Here is a 12,289-nt window from a genome sequence, read left to right as displayed (position 1 = left end):
AAGATGTTTAAAAAAAAATTTTGTTCTTTTTTAGAAAATTTAGAAAAATAAATTAAAATTTTGTGCCAACACTGACATGACATATCACATGTTATTGTATGTAAAGGTTAAATTTTGTTATGAGGATTATAGTACTTATAAAAAAAAAAAAAAATGAAGGTAAAGATTATTGTTTGTATATATATATATATTTTGTTTACTTTGAATCTTTTTAAACTTTCTCATGTCATTTTTAAAATTTTTGTTTGCACATGTTTATTGTTTGTATATATGCTTTTTTGATAAGTATATGTATGTGGTAATATGTGCTTTATAGTTGTTTTATTAATGTGCTTTTATAATAATGTAAAGTGTTTTTTTATTGTTTGTGTATGTGTTAATATGTGTTATACAATTGTTTTATAAATGTGTTTAAATATGTTTATATAAGGTTAAATATATACATATATATATATATATATATATATATATATATATATATATATATATATATATATATATTGTGTTTATAGTTGGTACATATGTTTATATTATGTTGTTTCCATGTTTTATAAATGTGTTTAAATATGTTTATATAAGGTTATATATATATATATATATATATATATATATATATATATATATATATATATATATATATATATATATATTGTGTTTATAGTTGGTACATATGTTTATATTATGTTGTTTCCATGTTTTCAAAGTGCTGTGACTTGGTAAACGTGTAGAGAAAGATTTGTCAACCTTGCCAGCCAAGTGATGTACTTATAGCAGAGGGTTACACAGCAGTGTTTAGTGTCAAACTGTTACTGCTTTAGGTCTAGGTGTTTTCAAGCCTTTATCATTAATTATTCTGAAAATACATAATAATGTATTATAATAACATTTTGCATATTGTTGTTACTTATGTTCTGTTATATATGAATGTTATGTTACTTAAGTTATGTTACATGCATATTATATTAATTTATTGTGTGTGCTATTGTTGTTTGTTGTTGTTGTGATGTTGTTTTTTTGTTATTTTTGAGTTGATAGACATTTGACTTACCTTCATGTTGGTGTCTATTGTTAAAAATGATAAATTATTAGATCTCACTGCTCTTAATCATTCTCTAAAAGCTATGACAAAGTATTTAGCCATATATACAATTTGTTTTATAAAACTAAAAACTTAAAGCCAAGACAAATTATTTTACAAACTGAAACCCAAGGCAAATTACTTTGTCATATATACGATTTGTTTTATATCAATTTGATTTTTTGTCTTAAGCGCTGTTCATTACATGATTCTGCTATAAATATTTTGGAATCACGATATACTAACATAAAATAATAATATTTCATAAAATAATAATAATGTAATAACAATAATAACATAAAATAATTATAATAATAACATAATATAATAAAATATAACAATAATAATAACATAAAATAATAACAATAATAACATAAAATAATAATAATATAATAAAATAATAACATAAATTAATAATAATAACTCCGGTAAACCACAACAACTTTTCTCTATCATTGATTTCCATTTTTTATATGCAATGTGTTTCTTTTTTATTTACTCATTCGTTACATTTTTTATTTCAAATTTATCATATGATGTATTTATGTGGTATAGAAGTACAAAATATTGTAAAATTTGTGAATTTTTTAAAAACGTTTACTAATAATTTTTTTAAAGTAATAATATTGAAGTTTACAAAAAGGGGTTCACAACGTTTTTTTTTAATTTTTTTGTATTAAAAAAAAATTGTTTAGAAAAGATCACAATTTTCAACATTCTTTTAATATTTTTTGTTACTTCTTTCAATTAAAAGTGAAGTTTAAATATTAGGCTAGAAGCAGATATTAGTTTAGGCAAGTTAATCTTCGCAGAAATGAAAGAGATAGGCTTAGGTGAGATGAAATTAATAATTGAAAAAATGCTTGATATACTCCTTTGCTAGCAGCAAATAATTTGAATCGAAATGAGGAGAGTGTAGTTACGCAAGTTGAAAATAATCGTCACAAAAACAAAAGAGATAAGCTTAGCAGTCTTCTCTGTTTGAAAGCGCACATTCCGCCAGCGCACAAAAAAGCGCTGGCAGAATGGTCTTTTTTAAGTTAGCCTGCGCAATTTAAAAATTTTTTTCTACTACTTAAATTAAAATAAAAATAGTGAAGAGAATGCTTTGAATAAATACTAGATAAAATAATAAAAAAAAAACAGGTAAAAAAAAGCATTTTTCATTAAAGTTGAACAAATTAACAAAAAAATTTTTGTTGCAATTTAAAATAAAACACTTTTATTGTATTGACAAACACTTTTTTATGTGCTAGCCAAAGTCTTTGCGAGCATGTGGGTAAAAGAAAAAAGACTTGAGCGCAAAAGCGCTGGCTAAACGGAGAAGACTGGCTTAGGTGTGATGAAATTAATAGTCAACAAAATGCTATCCACGAAAGAATGCATTATATAGCAAGAAGTAATACTATTCCAGATTATAATTATTTAGGAGAATTGAATTATATTTGTCAGCATTGGGGTGTTAAGAAATTTCCTGATGAAACAAATTTTTTATGTTGCCATAATGGAAAGCATTTCTGCAAGATTTATTTAAAGGAAATTATGCAGATGAAAATGTCAATCTGATTTTTTAGAAATATATTCGAAATTTAAAATGACAGTCTTTCTTTTGTTTCATCTACAGTTAATATAGTCAACCCATGAATCATGGGCCGCCATGTTTTAGCAGAGATGTGACTTGACATTGTTTAGTGTCAAACTGTGTCACTGCTTTAGGTATAGGTGTTTTCCAGCCTTTATTATTAATTATTCTAGAAACATATAATAATGTCTTTTAATAACATTTTGCTTAATGTTGTTACTTATGTTCCGTTATATATGAATGTTATTTATTTTAAGTTATGTTACATACATGCTATATCATCTTATGGTATGTGTTAACATTCATATATAACGGAACATAAGTAACAACACTTTGCTTAATGCTGTTACTTATGTTCCGTTTTATATGAATGTTATTTCACTTAACTTATGTTGTATACATGTTATATTTGTATTATATGCTATATATGTGCTATAGTTGTATGTTTTTGTGGTGATGTTTTTTTTTTTTTTTTGTAATGTTTTGTGATGATAGACATTTGGCTTACTTTCACGTTGGTGTCTATTGTTAAAAATGACATATAGGTAGTTTCATTATTGGAACTCACTGCTTTTAATCATTCACTAAAATATATTCACCAAGACAAACTATTTTGCCATATATACAATTTGTTTTTATCTCAATTTAATTTTTTGTTTTTAGCACTATTCATTACATGGTTTGCTATAAATAATTTGGAACCATGATGTACCAGCATGAATTATTTTCTAAAAACTAACATGAAATAATATTTAACAACTACTACTTTGGTACATCACAACAGCTTATCTCTATCAGGTACATTGATTTCCACTTTTTGTTTGGTATTCATGTGGTATAGAAGTACAAAATATTGTTAATTTTTGTGAATTTTTTAAAAACATTTACTAATAATTATCTGAGTCGACGCTCAATGTTCAAATTCATCATTTTTATGTAGTTTCTAATCTTTTCTAAACACTTTTCTCATTCACACAACTTTACAAGCAAGGTCTGCAAGCAAATTTGAGCTGATAAATTTTTCTTATCTTTATAGGAGAATTGACATTTTTTTGTTTAATATTATTTGTTTGAATATATTAGTTTTAATAAATGTTTGTTTGTTTTTGTTTTTTTTTTGTTTGTAAGTTTCTTTTATTAAGTTTTATTACTTCGAGTAATTGAAAAGAACTGAAATGCTTTTTGATCACTAAATTCCCTTTTTTTATTTTCCCAATTTTTATTTTTTTTATTAGTAGGGCTAATAATAATAAAATTCTTTAGATAGCGCTGGTACTGATTGGTGTTAACAGTTGTGTTTTATTTTATATTATTTTTATTTATATTTTTATTATGTTTTGGATACCCAAAACATTTTCCATACGTACAAGTTTAGGTATATACATTTGTAATATATTTTTTTAAAAGGTTTTTTACTCATCACTCATATAAAATTAAGATCAATTAAAAAAGAAATATTGAAACAATTTAGCTAAAAGCAAAATTAATAGGAAAATAAGGGAAAATATAATTCTTGATTTTTTCCAGATACTTTACCCAAACAATTTTCAGGATTTTAAAAATATTACCTAGATGATCTATGTATTTTATATTTCTCTGTATCTATATGAATACTTTCTCTAAAAAAAATAAGTTTTGTTGAAAGAAGTTATAAAAAAATTATTGTTTCTCCATCTTTTATTTTTTAAAGTGTTATGTTTCTTTTTAAAGGTATATATATATATATATATATATATATATATATATATATATATATATATATATATATATATATATATATATATATATATATATGTATATATAAATTGTTAAATTTGATCTTCAATTCTTTCATATTTTTTATTAAAGTAAGATACACTGACTGGCATTGCTAATTTTTATATACCAGATCGTGCATTGGAGTCTAGATTTTTTTTTAAATAAAAAAATAATTGATGAAAATCAATATTGGTTTATCTTTTTAATAAACTCTCAGTTTATTTCATATTCAGTTTGTATTTATTTTTTTGTCATACTAATTTTTAACTTATATACAGTTATCTATATAAACTTATACAAAGATATTGATTTCAATAAATCAGTTAAAATATAATCTTTAATTAGAAAAGGTTTTATATATTATATATTAGCCAATTTTATATATATTAGCCAATTCCTAAGACTTTTTTACTTTTATTTATTCAGTTTTTGTTGCATTCTTGCTTTGTTTTTAATATATATATATATATAAATATATATTAAAATCAACTATCTGAGCGTTTTTCAACTTTCTGTTCTATTAAATAAAATCGTATATAAATACAAAGTTATAATTCCCATGACAATTATAAAACTACAATAGTCATTAAAATAATAATCATAAACGAATGCGTAACTTTCATCACGCTTATCTACGTGACTTTTACCACATATACGTAATAATTTTAATTCACCAACTTTAATAGAACATGCCCTCTTGGTGAATTAACTCATAAGTCTAATCGTTGTGGGGCTCTTATTATTCGCGTTATCTTTTATTCGTTGCATTTCTGAGAATCATTTCAAACTTGAACGGTATCTTCGTTATATCTTTCTTTACCATTTTCAACTTCATCTTTTGGTATATCAAGACAATCGTTAAATGAGTCAAAAGAAGTTGGTTTTTGATTAAATTGCTGTGATGGACTTTTACTACAGTTTGATATTGTCTCATTGTATAATAAGATAGCCAGAGCGATCAAACAACATGAGTGGGCGACTGCTCTTCTTACTGTTCTGTGTATGCGTTCAACTATACCATTACCTTGAGCTCAATGGGCTGCTTGATATTCTAAATTAATGTACCATTCTTCAGCGAACCTTGTTAATGTGTGTGAACAAAATTCATTGTCCATTAGAAGGCAAACTGGCAGGCCAAATAAGCAGAATATTTCTTCAAACTTTCCGACAACTTCAGCCGCTGTTTTGGTTACCAGTTTATGCCACACCGTATACTGTGATGGGCTGAAGTCAATCATTGATAAGTACAGTTCCGCACCTACATGTGTTACATCAAGGGCAACCCGATTCCAATTCTGTTTTAAACTCAACAGACCATGCTTCCATTTTACGGAATAAGGATAGATAGAGTTGCACTGGTTACAACTTGCAATTGTTGCTGAAACCTCCTTACATGATACATTCTGGTTGTTACGTAAACAAAGTTGCAATTTTCAAGCGACACCAAAATGACCAATTGAATGAACTTTCCATAAGTCTTTCTGTTGAGTTAATTCGGTTACACACACTGTTCTGCACCATTTTTGAGGGATTTGTGAAAGTCAATCAGCCAAATTTAGTTCAGATGGAATCCATTGTACAATAATCCTAATATCTTTTGCTATTTCCTTTATCATATTCAGCCGTCTTTGTACTAACAATTGAGAAATTTCCAAAGTCTTTACATGATATTCTTCTTTTAAAACTGCATTTAACCATCCCACGGTGCTCTTGCTACCACTGTATACTGTGAGTTCTTTTATATTCCATTTACTGGCTAAATTTAGCCCTTGAAGTATCAAATCTGGTTCACTTATATTAATATGGTGTGTATCACTCGTCAGTCATAGCCATGCTGCATCTTCAATAACTACTCCTCCAATTAGAAGAACTAAACCAAGTCCTATGGATGATGCATCATAGTAAAGCTCAGCTTTTTCATTCATTGGTACCAGCCATTTCCCACCAACCGAGTCCTCTTTTTCCTAACGGTGAAGCAACTCACTCATTTTTTCTTTGCAATCTTCAGAAACATACTCATTCCATGGAATATTTCCAGCTAATCGTTTGATGTATGAAGCTTGTAAACGCAAACTTCCAGCCACCCGGTAATGTCCAATAAGTTTGCCTAAATTGCTAAAAAGCTGTGATCATGTGACTGCATTTGAAGAATCGAATCGTACTACATTGTCCCACTTCCATATCAGTTCCCCATCTTTATTTCGTTCGACTCTCAATTCTTCTGGAGGTTTACACTTCAACCCAAATTTATCAAGATGCTTCGCTACATTTTTAGCTGTTTCTACACTTTCATCAACAAATATATCATCAATGTAATTACGGTAGAATTACAATGTAATCACGGTATAATTCATATTGAGCACATGAGGAAGAATTGTAGTCATTATTGTTGGAGCCAGGTTGATGCCAAAACACATTCTGGTGAAACAATAGCATTCCCCATTTATAATCACAGTTTGTTATGGCCACAGTTTTTTTGTCAATGTGAATTTGAAGGTAGGCTTTCTTAAGATCAAGAATTTTTGCATTTTTAATTTTCCCCCAACAATGTAGTTTCTCTTGACAAACGTCGGCATTTGCTGTGTGACAATTTACAAATTTGTTGAGAGCTCCGAAGTCTACCACTGGGCATATCTTTCTACCTTTTCTACCTTTCTTACCATTTTCTTGCACAACACAAATGAGCGGTATCAATACTTTGAGTGGTCCCAATGCTTGCTTGTTATATGGTACAAGAATGAGTTGATCCATTCATTTATTTCTTTTCGGTAACTATGTTCATGCTCTTCGCTCATCTTGTATTCGCGGATCGTATTATTAATTGTGGGCTCTTCATTCCAGTTCCATGATGCCGCCCACTTTTTCCCATTGAACTTTGCCATATAGTCCTGATGTTTCATTTCATTGTCTTCGTTTATTTCGTTTATTTTGTTGTCTTTGTTTATTTCTTTCTCTTCATTTATTTCCTTGTCTTCATTTATTTCGTTCTCTTTGTTTACTTCGTTCTCTTCATTTATTTCATTCTCTTTATTTTTTATATTATTTGCACCATATTTTGCCGTGTCACATGCTAACATTCAGACAGCACGGTTTTTATCACCATAGATTATGGCTCCTCTGAATTGTTCAATAGCATCCATTCCAAAAATCAAATCAAACCTGATTAGTTTGCCTTTTACAATTAACAAATTAACCATCCAATATATTCCATCAATTTCCACTTTGATTACCATTTCATCTAGTAATTGCACAGTTCCTTCCAAAGTTGTGATGAATTTTTGACTTTTTGAAACAAGTCCATGTCTAGATTCAGCATGAACCACTGTAATTGAGCATCCAGAATCAATTAATGCTGTTTGAAACATTCCATTTATTTTAAGTTTTAATGATGGCAGCGTTATTTTCAAGGAAATCATGGATGCCATTATTTTCAAATTTTTCCTTTTCCTTTTAAACCTTGCAATCATTTGATGCAGTCTTTGGCTCGATGATTGTGTGAACAGTTCTTGCATTTTGCCATAATGTCCAAATTTCCCACAGTTAAAACATGTTATTTTATTTGTTCCAACAAAACCAATTGTTTGGGGAAGTAGCGATGTTGCTGCAGCCATCACATTATCGGAACCATCCAACTGTCGGGCTTCTTGAGTCACTCGTTCCAAAGTAATAGCAACCTCAACAGCCTTTGCAATTGTAAGTTCTTCAGGTTTCAATAATAGCCATTTGATCATAGCACCATCGTTAAAGCCAGTAATAAATTGGTCGTGCATCCTGTCATCACTATCTGTAAATTTGCATCCTTCAACAGTTCTTGCAATCTGCCATGAAAATTCCATCACACTCTCATTACTTGCATTTTAATTGTTGCAAATTCAAAGTGTAGTATTAAAGATGACTTTGGTTTAAAAAGCTTCATAATATTTTCCTTGATCTCTTCGTAAGTCACTGAATATTCTTCTGGGTATGCCGGCAAGCATAGATCTTCTAATGCAGAATAAATCTGTGGTGGCAAACATGTTAATGTTATCGTTTTTCTCTTCGCTTTGTCAATGTCCATTGGTGAAATATATGTTTGCAGTTGTCGGATAAAGGTTGATGGTTGCCATCAAATACTGGTGGCATAATGGCCAAAATAGCTTGTTGCATTCTTGCTTTGGTTTATATATATATTAAAAACAACCATCTGAGCGTTTTTCAACCTTCTGTTCTATTACATAAAATCGTATATAAATACAAAGTTATAATTCCCATGACAATTATAAAACTACAATAGTCATTAAAATAATAATCATAAACGAATGCGTGACTTTCATCACGTTTATCTACGTGACTTTTACCACATATACGTAATAATTTTAATTCACCAACTTTAATAAAACAGTTGTAACAGTAGTAATATTAATTATAGTAGTAATATAATCAAAATTATTTGTCATTGAAAAGAAAGATATGCTGCTCAACGAGCGAAAGCATACTTGCCAGAATTTAGTGTCAAAAAGTGTTAAAGTCTGTTAAATTGATTTTACTTAAGAAACTTAAGTAAAATCAAATTAACTTAAGAACAAAACTAAGTATGAATTTTACTATTTATAATAACAATTAACCCATATCCTACCACAATCCCCATTTAGGGATTATATAATCTAACAAAATATTATAAACAAAATTATCTATTATTTTACGCTATACCAGCCACGATCCCCAAATGGGACTTTGTATAAATATTATTTTTTTTAACAATGTTTTTTGTTTTTTTTTATTAATTTAACTTGGATAAATACTTTTCCAGTTAAAACAACAATTATATTTTACAAAATAAATGTTTTAAAAATTTGGCAGGTAATGGGTTAATAAGTATTAAATTTGAATGATTTTAATCTCTTTTATAAATTCAAACATATAACTATATCCTTTTTGTAGTTGCATTTGTCATCACTTGATTAGCTTGCTTACTGTTGAAACATGGTTTTAATTTAGTAAATTTATATGATGTAATGTTTACTCTATTAATCATTAGTCAACAGTTAAGGAGAAGCTGGAATTTTACATAACAAGGTAAAAATAATTTTGTTTACTGTTAACATAATAAAACCAGTTTTTATGGTTATTTGTGTTTTAGCTATTTTTGCTACAATGCTGTTTTTGTTGTTAACAGTAACAGTAACTTTTCTTATGCTCATAAATATTTATTGCATGTCTTTTTTACTTTTTTTAACATGCTGCATTGGAAACACTGTTTTAGGTACTGGTAGGCTTTTCTTGATTTCCTCTTCTGGTACCTGCTGTGTTGTAACAGATTTTAAAAAAATCCTTACTGGTGTTAAGTTTTTTTTTATCTTTATGTCATTAAGCATGAGCAATGACATTGCTGATAGGGAGCCCATTTTAAAATATTATTTATAGATAAATTTGTACTTAATTATACTTTTTAAGATAAAATATCAAGTCATATTGTTATTAATGATTTAATTACTAATAACTCGTATTACATATTACTTTCTGCTAGTTCCTAATGAATGGTCTTGTGCCAACATTACACCACTCTTTAAAAAAAGAAATAAAACAGATCCAGCCAATAACTGACTAATCTCTCTAATATCAGTGACATGCAAGATAATAGAACACACCATAAAAAGTGCTATAATGAATCATCTATATGCAAATACTTGATTTTGCAACCGAATCAGTTGCAAACAAACATTGAAAAAGCTTTTGACAAAGTCCTTTACAACAGACATTTAGATAAGTATTCAAAAATGGACGACGTGTTGTTCTCGGTGAATCCATTTTGGAGTGGGCTGAAGTTGTAAATGGAGTTTCACAAAACTCAGTTCTCGGTCCAGTATTATTTGTTATTTATATCAATAACCTTTTTTTTTTTTTTGTTAACTCACTTCCCCAAGGCCCAGAAGGCTACAGACGAGAAGGCTACTTAATTTTGGTTATAACCCTTTGGCAACTCTATAACTCCGAAACACGAACCTTGATGAATAAAGCCACTGCGTGGAGAAACAAGTTGAGCGCAGTACTACCAGAGACATGGTGGGATCGAACTCAGAACCTCTCGCTTATGAAGCGAGCGCTCTACCACTACACCACTATCCTCCATAACAATCTTTCTATTCTACCTAAAATGTATGCTGATGACACTAAATTACTTGCAAAAATAAATTGAAAAGATACCAAGAACAGTAAAAATGTACTGATTCTAGACAATATTATTAACTGGACTAATACATGGCTAATGCACCTTAATATAGATAAATGCAAAATATATATATATATATATATATATATATATATATATATATATATATATATATATATATATATATATACATATATATAGTTATATAGATTGTTGCATTTGGGAGTACGGAAGGAAAAAAATGATTCTTATGCCAACAAATACGTCACTTTTAATTACTTTTGACTTTCGCCCAGCATTTGCGTGTTGTTTACAAATTAATCGTTTTTTAAAAAAACCACAAAAACGCAAATTTAATTGACCAGAATGTTTTTAAAAACATTCTAAATGTTTTTAATAATGTAAACAATGTTTTTATTTCTATTTTTTTTAATAAAATGTTTTTATTTTTATTTTTTTTAATAAAATGTTTTAATTTTTATTTTTTTTACTGTAAATCATGCACGGAGTGTTGCTACATTGACTGAGAAATAGCCTAACTCATAACGGAGTGCTGCTACATAGACTATCTTATAGCTTGACTCGCAAAGGAGTGCTGCTACATCGACTGAGGGTTTGGTTGGGGTAGGCAGTCTATCAAGTAACAAAGAAAAAAATTCCAGTCTTGCATTTTAATTTTTACTTTTTGTCAACAAAATACGGAAAAACTTTCTGACAACAAGTTAGGGGTTATATATATATATAAATATATATATATATATATATATATATATATATATATATATATATATATATATATATATATATATATATATATATACCATCGAACAATGCTAAAAAGTGTTCCTAATTTTACATGTCTTAAAAACGAAACGAACTATACTACCACAGCAAACAGGTCTGGAGTCATAGCATGACATGACATGAGCAATCAGCTGACAGGTGACAGCACACAGGCAGAATTTCGTAAACAAGTGCCATTTTGCAGCGGACAAAACAAGTGTAACTTTTTTGGTTTGTTTCATTTTCTTAAGTCTGGTCCGTGTCAACGTCATGGAAGTTTTTTAATAATTAAAGGAAGTATCCAGAAGTTTCCAAAAGTTTCGAGAAGCATGCAGAAGCTTCCAGAAGTTTCCAGAAGAAGCATCTGGAAGTATCCAGTAGCATCCAGAAGTATCCAGAAACATTCAGAAGCATCCAGATGCATACAGACGCATCCAGAAGCTTCCAGAAGCATCGAAAAGAAGCATCTAGAATCTTCCAGAACAGGTTCACACAGGTTCATTTTACTATATAAGAGACATGTAAATCGACATGTAATTCAGTCAGTATATGGAAGTCAATCAGTCAGTATTATCAAGACAGTTTATCGAAGTGAGTTTTATAAAAGTGTTTTATCGAAGAACATCAATACAAGAAGTCAAATACAACAAGTGTTTCATTACATCAATACAGTCCACATCCAACCAAGACGTAGTGTTCCAGAGAGCATTACTGTATCATCACAAGGTAAATCTAACACGGTAAGCCTTGAGAAGCGTGATTAATTGTTTTTATTATTTTTATGACTTCAAGTGTGAAAATGGCTCCCGACAGTCTTGGATTGGAACTAAGAAAGAAAATTATTGGCGATTATGTAAGTGAATGTCATAAAAAAGTATTTGTGATAAATATCGCGTGAAAAAATGAACCATATCAAGACTATGTTCCAAACATCGTTCTA

General features: G+C 28.7%; 1 protein-coding gene across 2 annotated transcripts in view; it reads right to left on the bottom strand.

Annotated features, from left to right (window-relative positions):
- The window catches only part of LOC101234824 (EF-hand calcium-binding domain-containing protein 5), a 122,062-nt gene that overhangs the window by 10,324 nt on the left and 99,449 nt on the right, over positions 1 to 12,289 (bottom strand). The gene's annotated exons all lie outside the window — the stretch shown is intronic.

The sequence above is a fragment of the Hydra vulgaris genome, chromosome 05, assembly GCF_038396675.1.
Source record: "Hydra vulgaris chromosome 05, alternate assembly HydraT2T_AEP".
Lineage (NCBI taxonomy): Eukaryota > Metazoa > Cnidaria > Hydrozoa > Anthoathecata > Hydridae > Hydra > Hydra vulgaris.
This window is presented reverse-complemented; position numbering and strand designations above follow the sequence as displayed.